This window comes from Oncorhynchus keta, chromosome 20, assembly GCF_023373465.1.
Source record: "Oncorhynchus keta strain PuntledgeMale-10-30-2019 chromosome 20, Oket_V2, whole genome shotgun sequence".
NCBI classification, from domain to species: domain Eukaryota; kingdom Metazoa; phylum Chordata; class Actinopteri; order Salmoniformes; family Salmonidae; genus Oncorhynchus; species Oncorhynchus keta.
In genome coordinates, this window is record NC_068440.1 from 47,372,115 (window position 1) to 47,389,587 (window position 17,473).

General features: G+C 48.3%; 1 protein-coding gene across 1 annotated transcript in view; it reads right to left on the minus strand.

Annotated features, from left to right (window-relative positions):
• LOC118375544 (disks large-associated protein 3-like) overlaps positions 1 to 17,473 on the minus strand; it is a 337,380-nt gene that overhangs the window by 249,396 nt on the left and 70,511 nt on the right. The gene's annotated exons all lie outside the window — the stretch shown is intronic.

The following is a 17,473-nucleotide window of genomic DNA, read 5'->3' on the forward strand; positions in this document are numbered from 1 at the left end:
CAACCCCCACCTCTCTATCTGCTCTACTCTTCCCTTCCCAACCCCCACCTCTCTATCTGCTCTACTCTTCCCTTCCCAACCCCCACCTCTCTTTCTGCTCTACTCTTCCCTTCCCAACCCCCACCTCTCTAACCGCTCTACTCTTCCCTTCCCAACCCCCACCTCTCTAACCGCTCTACTCTTCCCTTCCCAACCCCCACCTCTCTAACTGCTCTACTCTTCCCTTCCCAACCCCCACCTCTCTAACTGCTCTACTCTTCCCTTCCCAACCCCCACCTCTCTAACTGCTCTACTCTTCCCTTCCCAACCCCCACCTCTCTAACTGCTCTACTCTTCCCTTCCCAACCCCCACCTCTCTAACTGCTCTACTCTTCCCTTCCCAACCCCCACCTCTCTATCTGCTCTACTCTTCCCTTCCCAACCCCCACCTCTCTAACCGCTCTACTCTTCCCTTCCCAACCCCCACCTCTCTATCTGCTCTACTCTTCCCTTCCCAACCCCCACCTCTCTATCTGCTCTACTCTTCCCTTCCCAACCCCCACCTCTCTAACCGCTCTACTCTTCCCTTCCCAACCCCCACCTCTCTATCTGCTCTACTCTTCCCTTCCCAACCCCCACCTCTCTAACTGCTCTACTCTTCCCTTCCCAACCCCCACCTCTCTATCTGCCCTACTCTTCCCTTCCCAACCCCCACCTCTCTAACCGCTCTACGCTTCCCTTCCCAACCCCCACCTCTCTAACCGCTCTACTCTTCTCTTCCCAACCCCCACCTCTCTATCTACTCTACTCTTCTCTTCCCTTCCCAACCCCCACCTCTCTAACCGCTCTACTCTTCCCTTCCCAACCCCACCTCTCTATCTGCTCTACTCTTCTCTTCCCTTCCCTATCCCCACCTCTCTATCTAGCTTCCTATTTTATCAATCTCTCTCTCAATGTCTCTCAATCTTCATATGCATCTCTCCTTTTTCTGCGTAGTGGAATGGAACTGAATGACGCTGTATAGCAGCCATTTTACAGGCTCCTGGCCTGTTGTGTATTTAGTGGTTTCAGTGCTGATTTTGAACATACTGATTCACTAAACTCCGTTTGGATGAACGATTCAACGTCAATGACTCAGCGGAACGATTCAACGTCAAGGACTCAGCGGAACGATTCAACGTCAATGACTCAGCGGAACGATTCAACGTCAATGACTCAGCGGAACGATTCAACGTCAATGACTCAGCGGAACGATTCAACGTCAATGACTCAGCGGAACGATTCAACGTCAATGACTCAGCGGAACGATTCAACGTCAATGACTCAGCGGAACGATTCAACGTCAATGACTCAGCGGAACGATTCAACGTCAATGACTCAGCGGAACGATTCAACGTCAATGACTCAGTGGTGAAGGACTTCCCACCCGTGTCCCTAGTCTCCCAGAGACTCTGTACATAGATGTATTTCTATTGGGGTATTGACTCTACTTTTGTTTACGTGTAACTCTGTTGTTGTTGTTGTTGTTGTTGTTTGTGTCAAACTGCTTTGCTTTATTCTTGGCCAGGTCACAGTTGTAAATGAGAACTTGTTCTCAACTGGCCTCAACTGGTTAAATAAAAGGTCAAGTAAAAAACATATGTAACAAATAAAAACTCTGAAAAGGGAAGTGACGGTGAGTGAATGAATCGCCTCTATTGGTGGACGAACTGGAGAACAAACTGTCCCCTCCACTCTATTGGTGGACGAACTGGAGAACAAACTGTCCCCTCCGCTCTATTGGTGGACGTACTGGAGAACAAACTGTCCCCTCAGCTCTATTGGTGGACGTACTGGAGAACAAACTGTCCCCTCCGCTCTATTGGTGGACGAACTGGAGAACAAACTGTCCCCTCCGCTCTATTGGTGGATGTACTGGAGAACAAACTGTCCCCTCCGCTCTATTGGTGGACGAACTGGAGATCAAACTGTCCCCTCCCCTCTATTGGTGGACGAACTGGAGAACAAACTGTCCCCTCCGCTCTATTGGTGGACGAACTGGAGAACAAACTGTCCCCTCCGCTCTATTGGTGGACGAACTGGAGAACAAACTGTCCCCTCCGCTCTATTGGTGGACGAACTGGAGAACAAACTGTCCCCTCCGCTCTATTGGTGGACGAACTGGAGAACAAACTGTCCCCTCCGCTCTACGAACTGGAGAACAAACTGTCCCCTCCGTGGACGAACTGGAGAACAAACTGTCCCCTCCGCTCTATTGGTGGACGAGAACAAACTGTCCCCTCAGCTCTATTGGTGGACGAACTGGAGAACAAACTGTCCCCTCCGCTCTATTGGTGGATGAACTGGAGAACAAACTGTCCCCTCCGCTCTATTGGTGGATGTACTGGAGAACAAACTGTCCCCTACCCTCTATTGGTGGACGAACTGGAGAATAAACTGTCCCCTCCCCTCTATTGGTGGACGTACTGGAGAACAAACTGTCCTATCCACATAAAGAACTGTAAAAATCCTTCACAGAGTCATGGCTGAACGAGGACTTGGTTTAAATAAATCTAGCTGTTTTGTCTATGCATCAGCGGGACAGAACAAACAGCCCTCCGCTCTATTGTAAACTGGAGAACAAACTGTCCCCTGTGTGTTGGTGGAGCAGGCTTGAAGAACAAACTGCCCCTCCGCTCTATTGGTGGGACCTGGTTCTCTCCCCACCCTGTCTTCATTGGTGGACCTGCAAACTGTCTCAACCCTCTATTGGTCTCTCCACCCCCTGCCTTCAACTGGAGAACAAACTGCTCCTCCGCTCTTCTAGTTCTGGAGAAAAACTCCCCACCCTGTCTTCAAACAAACTGCTCCTCAACCCTCTAGTCCTCTCCCCACCCTGCCTTCCAGCCTGCTCCTCAACCCTCTAGTTCTCTCTCACCAAACTGCTCCCCAACCTCTAGTTCTCTCCCCACCAAACTGTCTTCAACCTGGTGGACCTCAGACCCTCTAGTTCTCTCCCACCCTGTCTTCAACCTGCTCCTCAACCCTCTAGTTCTCTCTCCCACCCTGCCTTCAACCTGCTCCTCAACCCTCTAGTTCTCTCTCCCACCCTGCCTTCAAACAAACTGCTCCTCAACCCTCTAGTTCTCTCTCCACCCTGCCCCTCCCTCAACCCTGCTCCTGCTCCTCAACCCTCTAGTTCTCTCCCCCCTCCGCCTTTGGTGGACAACCTGCTCCTCAACCCTCTAGTGCTCCTCAACCCTCTAGTGGACGAACTCAAACTCTCCCCCCTGCCTTCAACCTGCTCCTCAACCCTCTAGTTCTGGACTCCTGAGAACACCCTGCCTCAACCTGCTCCTGGACGAACTGAACCCTCTAGTTCTCCCCACCCTGTCTTCAACCTGCTCCTCAATCCTCTAGTTCTCTCCTCCACCCTGCCTTCAACCTGCTCCTCAACCCTCTAGTTCTCTCTCCACCCTGCCTTCAACCTGCTCCTCAACCCTCTAGTTCTCTCCCCCACCCTGCCTTCAACCTGTCCCTCCCTCAACCCTCTAGTTCTCTCCCCAAACCCTGCCTTCAACCTGCTCCTCAATCCAAACTGTCCTCAGCTCTATTGGTGGAGTTCTGTCTCCCCTCTACCCTCCGCTCTTCAACCTCCGCTCCTCAACCCTCTAGTTCTCTCAAACTCCACCCTGCCTTCAACCTGCTCCTCAACTCTCTGGTTCTCTCCCCACCCTGCCTTCAACCTGCTCCTCAACCCTCTAGTTCTCTCCCCACCCTGCCTTCAACCTGCTCCTCAACCCTCTAGTTCTCTCCCCACCCTGTCTTCAACCTGCTCCTCAACCCTCTAGTTCTCTCTCCACCCTGCCTTCAACAGGCTCCTCAACCTTCTAGTTCTCTCCCCACCCTGTCTTCAACCTGCTCCTCAACCTCTAGTCCTCTCCCCACCCTGCCTTCCAGCCTGCTCCTCAACCCTCTAGTTCTCTCTCCACCCTGCCTTCAACCTGCTCCTCAACCCTCTAGTTCTCTCCCCACCCTGTCTTCAACCTGCTCCTCAACCCTCTAGTTCTCTCCCCACCCTGTCTTCAACCTGCTCCTCAACCCTCTAGTTCTCTCTCCACCCTGCCTTCAACCTGCTCCTCAACCCTCTAGTTCTCTCCCCACCCTGCCTTCAACCTGCTCCTCAACCCTCTAGTTCTCTCTCCACCCTGCCTTCAACCTGCTCCTCACCTGCTCCTCAACCTCTAGTTCTCTCCCCACCCTGTCTTCAACCTGCTCCTCAACCCTCTAGTTCTCTCCACCCTGCCTTCAACCTGCTCCTCAACCCTCTAGTTCTCTCTCCACCCTGCCTTCAACCTGCTCCTCAACCCTCTAGTTCTCTCCCCACCCTGCCTTCAACCTGCTCCTCAGCCCTCTAGTTCTCTCCCCACCCTGCCTTCAACCTGCTCCTCAACCCTCTAGTTCTCTCTCCACCCTGCCTTCAACCTGCTCCTCAACCCTCTAGTTCTCTCCCCACCCTGCCTTCAACCTGCTCCTCAACCCTCTAGTTCTCTCTCCACCCTGCCTTCAACCTGCTCCTCAACCCTCTAGTTCTCTCCCCACCCTGCCTTCAACCTGCTCCTCAACCCTCTAGTTCTCTCTCCACCCTGCCTTCAACCTGCTCCTCAACCCTCTAGTTCTCTCCCCACCCTGCCTTCAACCTGCTCCTCAACCCTCTAGTTCTCTCCCCACCCTGCCTTCAACCTGCTCCTCAACCCTCTAGTCCTCTCCCCACCCTGCCTTCAACCTGCTCCTCAACCCTCTAGTTCTCTCCCCACCCTGTCTTCAACCTGCTCCTCAACCCTCTAGTTCTCTCCCCACCCTGTCTTCAACCTGCTCCTCAACCCTCTAGTTCTCTCCCCACCCTGCCTTCAACCTGCTCCTCAACCCTCTAGTTCTCTCCCCACCCTGTCTTCAAGCCTGCTCCTTAACCCTGTCACTCTCTCCCCACCCTCAACATTTCAGTTGCACCTTGTGTCATCGGCTACACTTGTTTGTCCATCACGCCTGCTCTATCCGCACTGATTGGTGAAGTAACTCAATGAGCTAAACTTTAAAAAACAGTTGATTTCACAGGTAGAACGACATAAACCGATACTTTTCTTTTGGGTTGAACCCCGTTCAGAACTGTATTTTGTTGTTCGGAACCAGTGTTAAGGTTCTGTTGATTATTTTCTGATCCATCCTCTGGTAGTAGGTGCCAGGGGCACAGGTTTGTGTGAAGAACTGCAACGCTGCTGGGTTTTTCAAGCTCAATGGTTTCCTATTGGAATCAATAATGGCCCACCACCCACTCTTACCTTCAACTCTGCATTGTTGGAAATGGACCAGGAAGGAAACACTTCACTGTTAAGAGGGGTAGCTGGGTAGAGGGACAGTAGGAGGGGTAGCTGGGTAGAGGTACAGTAGGATGGGTAGCTGGGTAGAGGTACAGTAGGAGGGGTAGATGGGTAGAGGTACAGTAGCATGGGTAGCTGGGTAGAGAGACAGTAGTAGGGGTAGCTGGGTAGAGGGACAGTAGGAGGGGTAGATGGGTAGAGGTACAGTAGCATGGGTAGCTGGGTAGAGGGACAGTAGATAGGGTAGATGGGTAGAGGTACAGTAGGAGGGGTAGCTGGGTAGAGGGACAGTAGATAGGGTAGATGGGTAGAGGGACAGTAGGATGGGTAGCTGGGTAGAGGTACAGTAGGATGGGTAGCTGGGTAGAGGGACAGTAGGTAGGGTAGATGGGTAGAGGTACAGTAGGAGGGGTAGCTGGGTAGAGGTACAGTAGGAGGGGTAGATGGGTAGAGGGACAGTAGGATGGGTAGCTGGGTAGAGGTACAGTAGGATGGGTAGCTGGGTAGAGGGACAGTAGATAGGGTAGCTGGGTAGAGGGACAGTAGGAGGGGTAGCTGGGTAGAGGGACAGTAGGAGGTTTAGCTGGGTAGAGGGACAGTAGGAGGGGTAGCTGGGTAGAGGGACAGTAGGAGGGGTAGCTGGGTAGAGGGACAGTAGGTGGGGTAGCTGGGTAGAGGGACAGTAGGAGGGGTAGCTGGGTAGAGAGACAGTAGGAGGGGTAGCTGGGTAGAGGGACAGTAGGAGGGGTAGATGGGTAGAGGTACAGTAGGATGGGTAGCTGGGTAGAGGGACAGTAGATAGGGTAGATGGGTAGAGGTACAGTAGGAGGGGTAGCTGGGTAGAGGGACAGTAGATAGGGTAGATGGGTAGAGGGACAGTAGGATGGGTAGCTGGGTAGAGGTACAGTAGGATGGGTAGCTGGGTAGAGGGACAGTAGATAGGGTAGATGGGTAGAGGTACAGTAGGAGGGGTAGCTGGGTAGAGGTACAGTAGGAGGGGTAGATGGGTAGAGGGACAGTAGGATGGGTAGCTGGGTAGAGGTACAGTAGGATGGGTAGCTGGGTAGAGGTACAGTAGGATGGGTAGATGGGTAGAGGTACAGTAGCATGGGTAGCTGGGTAGAGGGACAGTAGATAGGGTAGCTGGGTAGAGGGACAGTAGGAGGGGTAGATGGGTAGAGGTACTGTTAGAGCCGATTTGGACATATTTGTATAAAAGACCGAACATATGGAGCTCCATGTATATTTGTGTAAATATATTAAATATTAATGTAAATGATGAAATATTAGGTACGTACCTTTATGATTTATATTTAGCTGGGTGAGATATATTAATTTGTTGTTGGTGTAACTCGGCCATTTGGCCCCCTCTGGCCTGTTCATTGTATTGTGGTAGTGTGTTAGGATAAAGGAGGAAGTTGGGCCTTCGGGAGGGGTAGTCCAGTAGGAAGATGCGGGAGAGGTACAGTTTTTTGAGGTACAGACATACAGACATACAGACATAGCTGGCATACAGACAGTAGACATGTCATAATATGTATTTTCCATATCAAGTATTTCGTGCTTTAAGTTGATATTGGAGAATCATTTATTTGTTAGATATAAGAAGAATAAACATTTTTGTTGCACCATATCCCTGGATGTCATGGGTAATGTTTGGCCAGTTTGGAAGACCTGGGTAGTGGGACTGTAGGAGGGTAGAAACAACCCCGTAGGAGGGGCAGTGGCTATGGTAAAGAGGAAAGGAAGCCACTACAGGTACAGTAGCATGGGTAGCTGGGTAGAGGGACAGTAGTAGGGGTAGCTGGGTAGAGGGACAGTAGGAGGGGTAGCTGGGTAGAGGACAGTAGGAGGGGTAGCTGGGTAGAGGGACAGTAGGAGGGGTAGCTGGGTAGAGGGACAGTAGGAGGGGTAGCTGGGTAGAGGGACAGTAGGAGGGGTAGCTGGGTAGAGGGACAGTAGGAGGGGTAGCTGGGTAGAGGGACAGTAGGAGGGGTAGCTGGGTAGAGGGACAGTAGGAGGTTTAGCTGGGTAGAGGGACAGTAGGAGGGGTAGCTGGGTAGAGGGACAGTAGGAGGGGTAGCTGGGTAGAGGGACAGTAGGAGGGGTAGCTGGGTAGAGGGACAGTAGGAGGGCTAGCTGGGTAGAGGGACAGTAGGAGGGGTAGCTGGGTAGAGGGACAGTAGGTGGGGTAGCTGGGTAGAGGGACAGTAGGAGGGGTAGCTGGGTAGAGGGACAGTAGGAGGGGTAGCTGGGTAGAAGGACAGTAGGAGGGGTAGCTGGGTAGAGGGACAGTAGGAGGGGTAGCTGGGTAGAAGGACAGTAGGAGGGGTAGCTGGGTAGAGGGACAGTAGGTGGGGTAGCTGGGTAGAGGGACAGTAGGAGGGGTAGCTGGGTAGAGAGACAGTAGTAGGGGTAGCTGGGTAGAGAGACAGTAGGAGGGGTAGCTGGGTAGAGGGACAGTAGGAGGGGTAGCTGGGTAGAGGGACAGTAGGTGGGGTAGCTGGGTAGAGAGACAGTAGGAGGGGTAGCTGGGTAGAGAGACAGTAGGGGGGGTAGCTGGGTATCTGGGTAGAGGGCCAGTAGATAGGGTAGCTGGGTAGAGGGACAGTAGGAGGGGTAGCTGGGTAGAGAGACAGTAGTAGGGGTAGCTGGGTAGAGGGACAGTAGGAGGGGTAGCTGGGTAGAGAGACAGTAGTAGGGGTAGCTGGGTAGAGGGACAGTAGGAGGGGTAGCTGGGTAGAGGGACAGTAGGAGGGGTAGCTGGGTAGAGGGACAGTAGGAGGGGTAGCTGGGTAGAGAGACAGTAGGTAGGGGTAGCTGGGTAGAGGGACAGTAGGAGGGGTAGCTGGGTAGAGGGACAGTAGGAGGGGTAGCTGGGTAGAGAGACAGTAGGGGGGGTAGCTGGGTATCTGGGTAGAGGGCCAGTAGATAGGGTAGCTGGGTAGAGGTACAGTAGGAGGGGTAGATGGGTAGAGGGCCAGTAGATAGGGTAGATGGGTAGAGGTACATTAGGAGGGGTAGCTGGGTAGAAGGACAGTAGGAGGGGTAGCTGGGTAGAGGGCCAGTAGATAGGGTAGATGGGTAGAGGTACAGTAGGAGGGGTAGCTGGGTAGAGGGCCAGTAGGAGGGGTAGCTGGGTAGAGGGCCAGTTGATAGGGTAGATGGGTAGAGGTACAGTAGGAGGGGTAGCTGGGTAGAGGGCCAGTAGATAGGGTAGCTGGGTAGAGGTACAGTAGGAGGGGTAGCTGGGTAGAGGGCCAGTAGATTAGGGTAGCTGGGTAGAGGTACAGTAGGAGGGGTAGCTGGGTAGAGGGCCAGTAGATAGGGTAGCTGGGTAGAGGGACAGTAGGAGGGGTAGCTGGGTAGACGGACAGTAGATAGGGTAGCTGGGTAGAGGTACAGTAGGAGGGGTAGCTGGGTAGAGGGACAGTAGAATGGGTAGCTGGGATGGAAGCCCAGAATAGTCCATATGGATCCATTCACAGGACTGAGCTGTTCGGAGGACAGAATGGCAGTTTCCAAAGCAACTTGGAGGACTGAGGGCCATAATGGTTGTGTGTGTGTGTGTGTGTGTGTGTGTGTGTGTGTGTGTGTGTGTGTGTGTGTGTGTGTGTGTGTGTGTGTGTGTGTGTGTGTGTGTGTGTGTGTGTGTGTGTGTGTGTGTGTGTGTGTGTGTGTAAGATTTACTGCATTCATTAGGCACTTAATGAAATCTACATATTTGTAGTGGATGATATGAGAGTTCCCTTCATACATAGTAGCAATAATGAATGTTAATTACCTAACAGGGGCTACATCAGATCCATTACCCATCACTGTAGAAGGCTCTACATCAGATCCATTACCCATCACTGTAGAAGGCTCTACATCAGATCCATTACCCATCACTGTAGAAGGCTCTACATCAGATCCATTACCCATCACTGTAGAAGGCTCTACATCAGATCCATTACCCATCACTGTAGAAGGCTCTACATCAGATCCATTACCCATCACTGTAGAAGGCTCTACATCAGATCCATTACCCATCACTGAAGAAGGCTCTACATCAGATCCATTATCCATCACTGTAGAAGGCTCGACATCAGATCCATTACCCATCACTGTAGAAGGCTTGTTTCCGTGCTGCTGTGCGGTTTGATGCTAACCTTACTTTGCTACCTGCCAACTTTACGTTTTTTTACTTTTTAATTATCGTTTAATAATTAAAAATGTTCACTCGCTCTACTTTTTTTCATTCAGCTTTTTCACCCTGGACGCTTTATCTGGACATGGTTCTACAGGACCTCCACCAGCCGAAGCCAAGTAGTAACATGAACATGGTGCCTTCTAATTGCAGTCGCTGCACTCATAATATACAGGAGAACGATCGCCTAATGCGAGGATAGCCGTGCAGCAAGCCAAGCTTCAGACGCAACCGTTAGGCAAAAGGGTGATTTCAGTGTAGGAAAGGATGAAACAGAATCTTTGCCACCAGTAAGTACGGATAGTAACATTAGTACAAATCCCCTCGCACGGTCCATGCTGCCGGACAACTTTCTCATGACTTCTGGAGGGAAATGCTGTAGGAATGCTCAACCGTTGTCGCTCATTCAGCCGACAGACATTTTCAACGGGTTTTAAGCAGCGAGTCGGAGTCAGAGGCCGAGTCTTCTCTTGTCTCTACTCCTCCCGTTACGGGGTCTGAGACGTCGAAGCTTCCCACCATTAGCTCTGACAAATTGATAACTCTAGTCATTGGTGACTCCATTACCCGCAGTATTAGACTTAAAACGAATCATCCAGCGATCATACACTGTTTACCAGGGGGCAGGGCTACTGACATTAAGGCTAATCTCTGCCTCAAACCCTATTACAGGGGCTGAGTCACTGGCTTACTGGTGCTCTTCCATGCCGTCCCAAAGAGGGGTGCGTCACTTCAGTGGACTGAGTCACTGGCTTACTGGTGCTCTTCCATGCCGTCCCTAGGAGGGGTGCGTCACTTCAGTGGGCTGAGTCACTGATATGATCTTCCTGTCTGGGTTGGTGCCCCCCTTGGGTTGTGCCGTGGCGGAGATCTTCATGGGCCTTGTCTCAGGATGGTAAGTTGGTGGTTGAAGATATCCCTCTAGTGGTGTGGGGCTGTGCTTTGGCAAAGTGGGTGGGGTTATATTCTGCCTGTTTGGCCCTGTCTGGAAGTATCGTCGGACGGGGCCACAGTGTCTCCTGACCCCTCCTGTCTCAGCCTCCAGTATTTATGCTGCAGTAGTTTATGTGTCGGGGGGCTAGGGTCAGTTTGTTATATCTGGAGTATTTCTCCTGTCTTATCTGGGGTCCTGTGTGAATTTAAGTGTGCTCTCTCTAATTCTCTCTCTCCTTTTCTATCTTTCTTTCTTTCTCTCTCAGAGGACCTGAGCCCTAGGACCATGCCTCAGGACTACTTGGCCTGATGACTCCTTACTGTCCCCAGTCCACCTGGCCGTGCTGCTGCTCCAGTTTCAACTGTTTTGCCTGCGGCTATGAAACCCTGACCTGTTCACCGGACGTGCTACCTGTCCCAGACCTGCTGTTTTCAACTCTCTAGAGGCAGCAGGAGCGGTAGAGATACTCTGAATGATCGGCTATGAAATGCGAACTGATGCGAACTCAGGATGACTCCTGAGGTGCTGACTTGTTGCACCCTTGACAACCACTGTGATTATTATTATTTGACCATGCTGGTCATTTATGAACATTTGAACATCTTGGCCATGTTCTGTTATAATCTCCACCCGGCACAGCCAGAAGAGGACTGGCCACCCCACATAGCCTGGTTCCTCTCTAGGTTTCTTCCTAGGTTTAGGCCTTTATAGGGAGTTTTTCCTAGCCACCGTGCTTCTACACCTGCATTGCTTGCTGTTTGGGGTTTTAGGCTGGGTTTCTGTACAGCACTTTGAGATATCAGCTGATGTAAGAAGGGCTTTATAAATACATTTGATTGATTGATTGATTGATCGCTGTAGAAGGTTTTACATCAGATCCATTACCATTATTGATCACTGAAGGCTAAACAGACATGGCCTTAACAGTGTTCTTTGTCCAGAGGAAATTATTGAATAGAATATATTCATTAGATTGGAAATATTTCACTGCATTAGCAATCATTTTCTTTGTGTAGAAAGCAAAGTATGGTCACAAATATATTCTACACTGATCTACTATGATGGTCTGTTAGGTAGCAGATACCAAACTATTAGTGTGTGAATCGTTGTGCATCACATATTTGGCCCAGTGCCCAGGAGTGAGTTAACATTGGTTCAGTATGCCTCTTTCTGCTTCTCTCTCTCTTTCTGCTTCTCTCTTTCTTTCTGCTTCTCTCTCTCTTTCTGCTTCTCTCTCTCTTTCTGCTTCTCTCTCTCTCTCTTTCTGCTTCTCTCTCTCTCTCTTTCTGCTTCTCTCTCTCTTTCTGCTTCTCTCTCTCTCTTTCTGCTTCTCTCTCTCTCTTTCTGCTTCTCTCTCTCTCTTTCTGCTTCTCTCTCTCTCTTTTTCTGCTTCTCTCTCTCTCTTTCTGCTTCTCTCTCTCTCTTCTGCTTCTCTCTTTCTGCTTCTCTCTTTCTGCTTCTCTCTCTCTCTTTCTGCTTCTCTCTTTCTTTCTGCTTCTCTCTCTCTCTTTCTGCTTCTCTCTCTCTTTCTTCTGCTTCTCTCTCTCTCTTTCTGCTTCTCTCTCTTCTCTTTCTGCTCTCTCTCTTTCTGCTTCTCTCTCTCTCTTTCTGCTTCTCTCTCTCTTTTCTGCTTCTCTCTCTCTCTCTCTCTGCTTTCTCTTCTCTCTCTTTCTGCTTCTCTCTCTCTTTCTGCTTCTCTCTCTCTCTTTCTGCTTCTCTCTCTCTCTTTCTGCTTCTCTCTCTCTTTCTGCTTCTCTCTCTCTTTCTGCTTCTCTCTCTCTTTCTGCTTCTCTCTCTTTCTGCTTCTCTCTCTCTTTCTGCTTCTCTCTCTCTCTTTCTGCTTCTCTCTCTCTCTTTTCTGCTTCTCTCTCTCTCTTTCTGCTTCTCTCTCTCTCTTTCTGCTTCTCTCTCTCTCTTTCTGCTTCTCTCTCTCTCTTTCTGCTTCTCTCTCTCTCTCTTTCTGCTTCTCTCTCTCTCTCTTTCTGCTTCTCTCTCTCTCTTCTCTCTCTCTCTTCTCTCTCTCTCTTTCTGCTTCTCTCTCTCTCTTTCTGCTTCTCTCTCTCTCTTTCTGCTTCTCTCTCTCTCTCTGCTTCTCTCTCTCTCTTTCTGCTTCTCTCTCTCTCTTTCTGCTTCTCTCTCTCTCTCTTTCTGCTTCTCTCTCTCTCTCTTTCTGCTTCTCTCTCTCTCTCTTTCTGCTTCTCTCTCTCTCTTTCTGCTTCTCTCTCTCTCTCTTTTCTGCTTCTCTCTCTCTCTTTCTGCTTCTCTCTCTCTCTTTCTGCTTCTCTCTCTCTCTCTCTCTCTTTCTGCTTCTCTCTCTCTCTTTCTGCTTCTCTCTCTCTCTTTCTGCTTCTCTCTCTCTCTTTCTGCTTCTCTCTCTCTCTTTCTGCTTCTCTCTCTCTCTTTCTGCTTCTCTCTCTCTCTGCTTCTCTTCTCTTCTCTCTCTCTCTCTTTCTGCTTCTCTCTCTCTCTCTCTCTTTCTGCTTCTCTCTCTCTCTTTCTGCTTCTCTCTCTCTCTTTCTGCTTCTCTCTCTCTCTGCTTCTGCTTCTCTCTCTGCTTCTCTCTTCTCTTTCTTTCTCTCTCTCTCTTTCTGCTTCTCTCTCTCTTTCTCTTCTCTCTTCTCTCTGCTTCTCTCTCTCTTTTCTGCTTCTCTCTCTCTCTTTTCTGCTTCTCTCTCTCTCTTTCTGCTTCTCTCTCTCTCTTTCTGCTTCTCTCTCTCTCTTTCTGCTTCTCTCTCTCTCTTTCTGCTTCTCTCTCTCTCTTTCTGCTTCTCTCTCTCTCTCTTTCTGCTTCTCTCTCTCTCTTTCTGCTTCTCTCTCTCTCTTTCTGCTTCTCTCTCTCTCTTTTCTGCTTCTCTCTCTCTCTTTTCTGCTTCTCTCTCTCTCTCTTTCTGCTTCTCTCTCTCTCTTTCTGCTTCTCTCTCTCTCTTTCTGCTTCTCTCTCTCTCTTTCTCTTCTCTCTCTCTCTCTTTTCTGCTTCTCTCTCTCTCTCTTTCTGCTTCTCTCTCTCTCTCTTTCTGCTTCTCTCTCTTCTTTCTGCTTCTCTCTCTCTCTCTCTTTCTGCTTCTCTAATCTGAAGGTTTTCTGCTTTCCATCTCTTTCTGTTCTCATTAAAGTCTACATTGGACTTTGATATTCTTTCTGTATAAAAACACAAGGCTTTTTCCACCATTCTCTCTCTCATCTTCAAGGTTCTCTCTTTCTGCTGCTGAAGCTTTCTGTTCTCTCTCACACTCAAACATCCCTGGGGCAAAAGGGCATTATGTTCTCTCTCTCTAGGGTAGATAGGGGAAACACTGTGTAAAGGATTCTGCTTCTCTTCTCTCACTCTGTAAAGGATAGGGTAGATCTCTTTCTGCTTCTCTCTCTCTCTTTCTGCTTCTCTCTCTCTCACTGTTCTCTCTCTCTAGGGTGCTTCTCTCTCTCACTGTTTAAAGGATCTCTCTCTCTCTTTCTGCTTCTCTCTCTCTCTTTCTGCTTCTCTCTCTCTCTTTCTGCTTCTCTCTCTAGGGTCTTTCTGAAACACTGTCTCTCTTTCTGCTTCTCTCTCTCACTTTCTGCTTCTCTCTCTCTTTCTGCTTCACTCTCTCTCTCTTTCTGCTTCTCTCTACTGTGTTTCTGATAGGGTAGATCTCTGTGTAAAGGATAGGGTAGATCTCTCTCTCACTGTGTAAAGGATAGGGTAGATAGGGCTTCACTGTGTAAAGGATAGGGTAGATAGGGGAAACACTGTGTAAAGGATAGGGTAGATAGGGGAAACACTGTGTAAAGGATAGGGTAGATAGGGGAAACACTGTGTAAAGGATAGGGTAGATAGGGGAAACACTGTGTAAAGGATAGGGTAGATAGGGGAAACTGTGTAAAGGATAATCAACAACAACAAAACATAATAATAATAATGAACGACACGGAAGGTATGTTCCAGAACTGACCTTCCACAGAGTTGCATTATTTTCCAGCTAGAGCCCCGAGTTGATTATCCCTTTTTTTATACAACGGGTGGGTCTAATCCTGAATTCTGATTGGTTAAAAGCGCATTCCAGCTGGTGTCTATTCCACAAATTACCACCGGCTAAACCTATGATGTTAAAATGCTTATTTACTCTGTTCCCTCTGACTGCGCAATCCACTGTCTCTTCAGCCCAGCCAGGCAATTTATAAACTTGATCTCCACTATAAAAAAGCATCTAGACATTATCTCACATTTTTTTCAGACTAATATTTTGTTTTCAACAGCGGAGATTTGTATAAACCTTGCTGTCTGTCTCTCCAACATTTGCAACATTGTTTCAGTATTGAAATTCCATCTCCAACCGTCCCATAGTAATGAACATGTAGGGGTCGCGAGTTGGGACAATAGAGAGGCTGGCAGCGTTTCTCAGCCAGTCGAAATCATTAATCAGCTGGCAACATTTTTATGAATATTTACAAAGAATTGTCAATTGAAAAATTGTAAAACAAAATGAAGTGCAACTAGTTTGCAGTCTAATTGTGCCTCATTAGCTCATTATGTATGTATCCAAACTTCTTATGGCTATAGGGGAAACACTGTGTATATAGGGGAAACACTGTTTATATAGGGGAAACACTGTTTATATAGGGGAAACACTGTGCATATAGGGGAAACACTGTTTATATAGGGGAAACACTGTTTATATAGGGGAAACACTGTTTATATAGGGGAAACACTGTTTATATAGGGGAAACACTGTTTATATAGGGGAAACACTGTTTATATAGGGGAAACACTGTGTATATAGGGGAAACACTGTTTATATAGGGGAAACACTGCATATAGGGGAAACACTGCATATAGGGGAAACACTGTTTATATAGGGGAAACACTGTTTATATAGGGGAAACACTGTTTATATAGGGAAACACTGCATATAGGGGAAACACTGTGTATATAGGGGAAACACTGTGCATTAGGGGCAACACTGTTTTATGGGGAAACACTGTGTATATAGGGGAAACACTGCATATAGGGGAAACACTGTATATAGGGGAAACACTGTTTATATAGGGGAAACACTGTTTATATAGGGAAACACTGCATATAGGGGAAACACTGTTTATATAGGGGAAACACTGTTTATATAGGGGAAACACTGTGTATATAGGGGAAACACTGTTTATATAGGGGAAACACTGTGCATATAGGGGAAACACTGTTTATATAGGGGAAACACTGTATATAGGGGAAACACTGCATATAGGGGAAACACTGCATATAGGGGAACACTGTTTATATAGGGGAAACACTGTGTATATAGGGGAAACACTGTGCATATAGGGGAAACACTGTGTATAGGGGAACACTGCGTATAGGGGAAACACTGTTTATATAGGGGAAACACTGTTTATATAGGGGAAACACTGTGTATATAGGGGGAACACTGCATATAGGGAAACACTGTGTATATAGGGGAAACACTGTTTATATAGGGGAAACACTGTGCATATAGGGGAAACACTGCATATAGGGGAAACACTGTGCATATAGGGGAAACACTGTGCATATAGGGGAAACACTGCATATAGGGGAAACACTGTGCATATAGGGGAAACACTGTGCATATAGGGGAAACACTGTGCATATAGGGGAAACACTGTGCATATAGGGAAACACTGTGCATATAGGGGAAACACTGTGCATATAGGGGAAACACTGCATATAGGGGAAACACTGCATATAGGGAAACACTGTTTATATAGGGGAAACACTGCATATAGGGGAAACACTGTTTATATAGGGGAAACACTGTGCATATAGGGGAAACACTGTTTATAGGGGAAACACTGTGCATATAGGGGAAACACTGTGCATATAGGGGAAACACTGCATATAGGGGAAACACTGTTTATATAGGGGAAACACTGTTTATATAGGGGAAACACTGTTTATATAGGGGAAACACTGCATATAGGGAAACACTGTTTATATAGGGAAACACTGTGTATATAGGGGAAACACTGCATATAGGGGAAACACTGTTTATATAGGGCAAACACTGTTTATATAGGGAAACACTGCATATAGGGGAAACACTGTTTATATAGGGAAACACTGTGCATATAGGGCATATAGGGGAAACACTGTGCATATAGGGGAAACACTGCATATAGGGAAACACTGTTTATATAGGGAAACACTGTGCATATAGGGAAACACTGCATATAGGGAAACACTGTTTATATAGGGGAAACACTGTTTATATAGGGGAAACACTGCATATAGGGGAAACACTGTTTATATAGGGAAACACTGTTTATATAGGGAAACACTGTGCATATAGGGGACACACTGCATATAGGGGAAACACTGTGCATATAGGGGAACACTGTGCATATAGGGGAAACACTGTGCATATAGGGGGAAAACTGTGCATATAGGGGAACACTGCATATAGGGAAACACTGTATATAGGGGAAACACTGCATATAGGGAAACACTGTGCATATAGGGGACACACTGCATATAGGGGGAACACTGTGCATATAGGGGAAACACTGTGCATATAGGGGAAACACTGTGCATATAGGGGAAACACTGTTTATATAGGGGAAACACTGTGCATATTGGGGAAACACTGTGCATATAGGAGAAACACTGGAGATAGGGGAACACTGTGCATATAGGGGAAACACTGTGCATATAGGGGAAACACTGCATATAGGGGAAACACTGTTTATATAGGGGAAACACTGTGCATATAGGGGAAACACTGCATATAGGGGAAACACTGCATATAGGGAAACACTGTGTATATAGGGGAAACACTGTGTATATAGGGAAACACTGTGCATATAGGGGAAACACTGTGCATATAGGGGAAACACTGCATATAGGGGAAACACTGCATATAGGGGAAACACTGCATATAGGGGAAACACTGCATATAGGGGAAACACTGCATATAGGGGAAACACTGTGCATATAGGGGAAACACTGTAGATAGGGGAAACACTGCATATAGGGGAAACACTGCATATAGGGGAAACACTGCATATAGG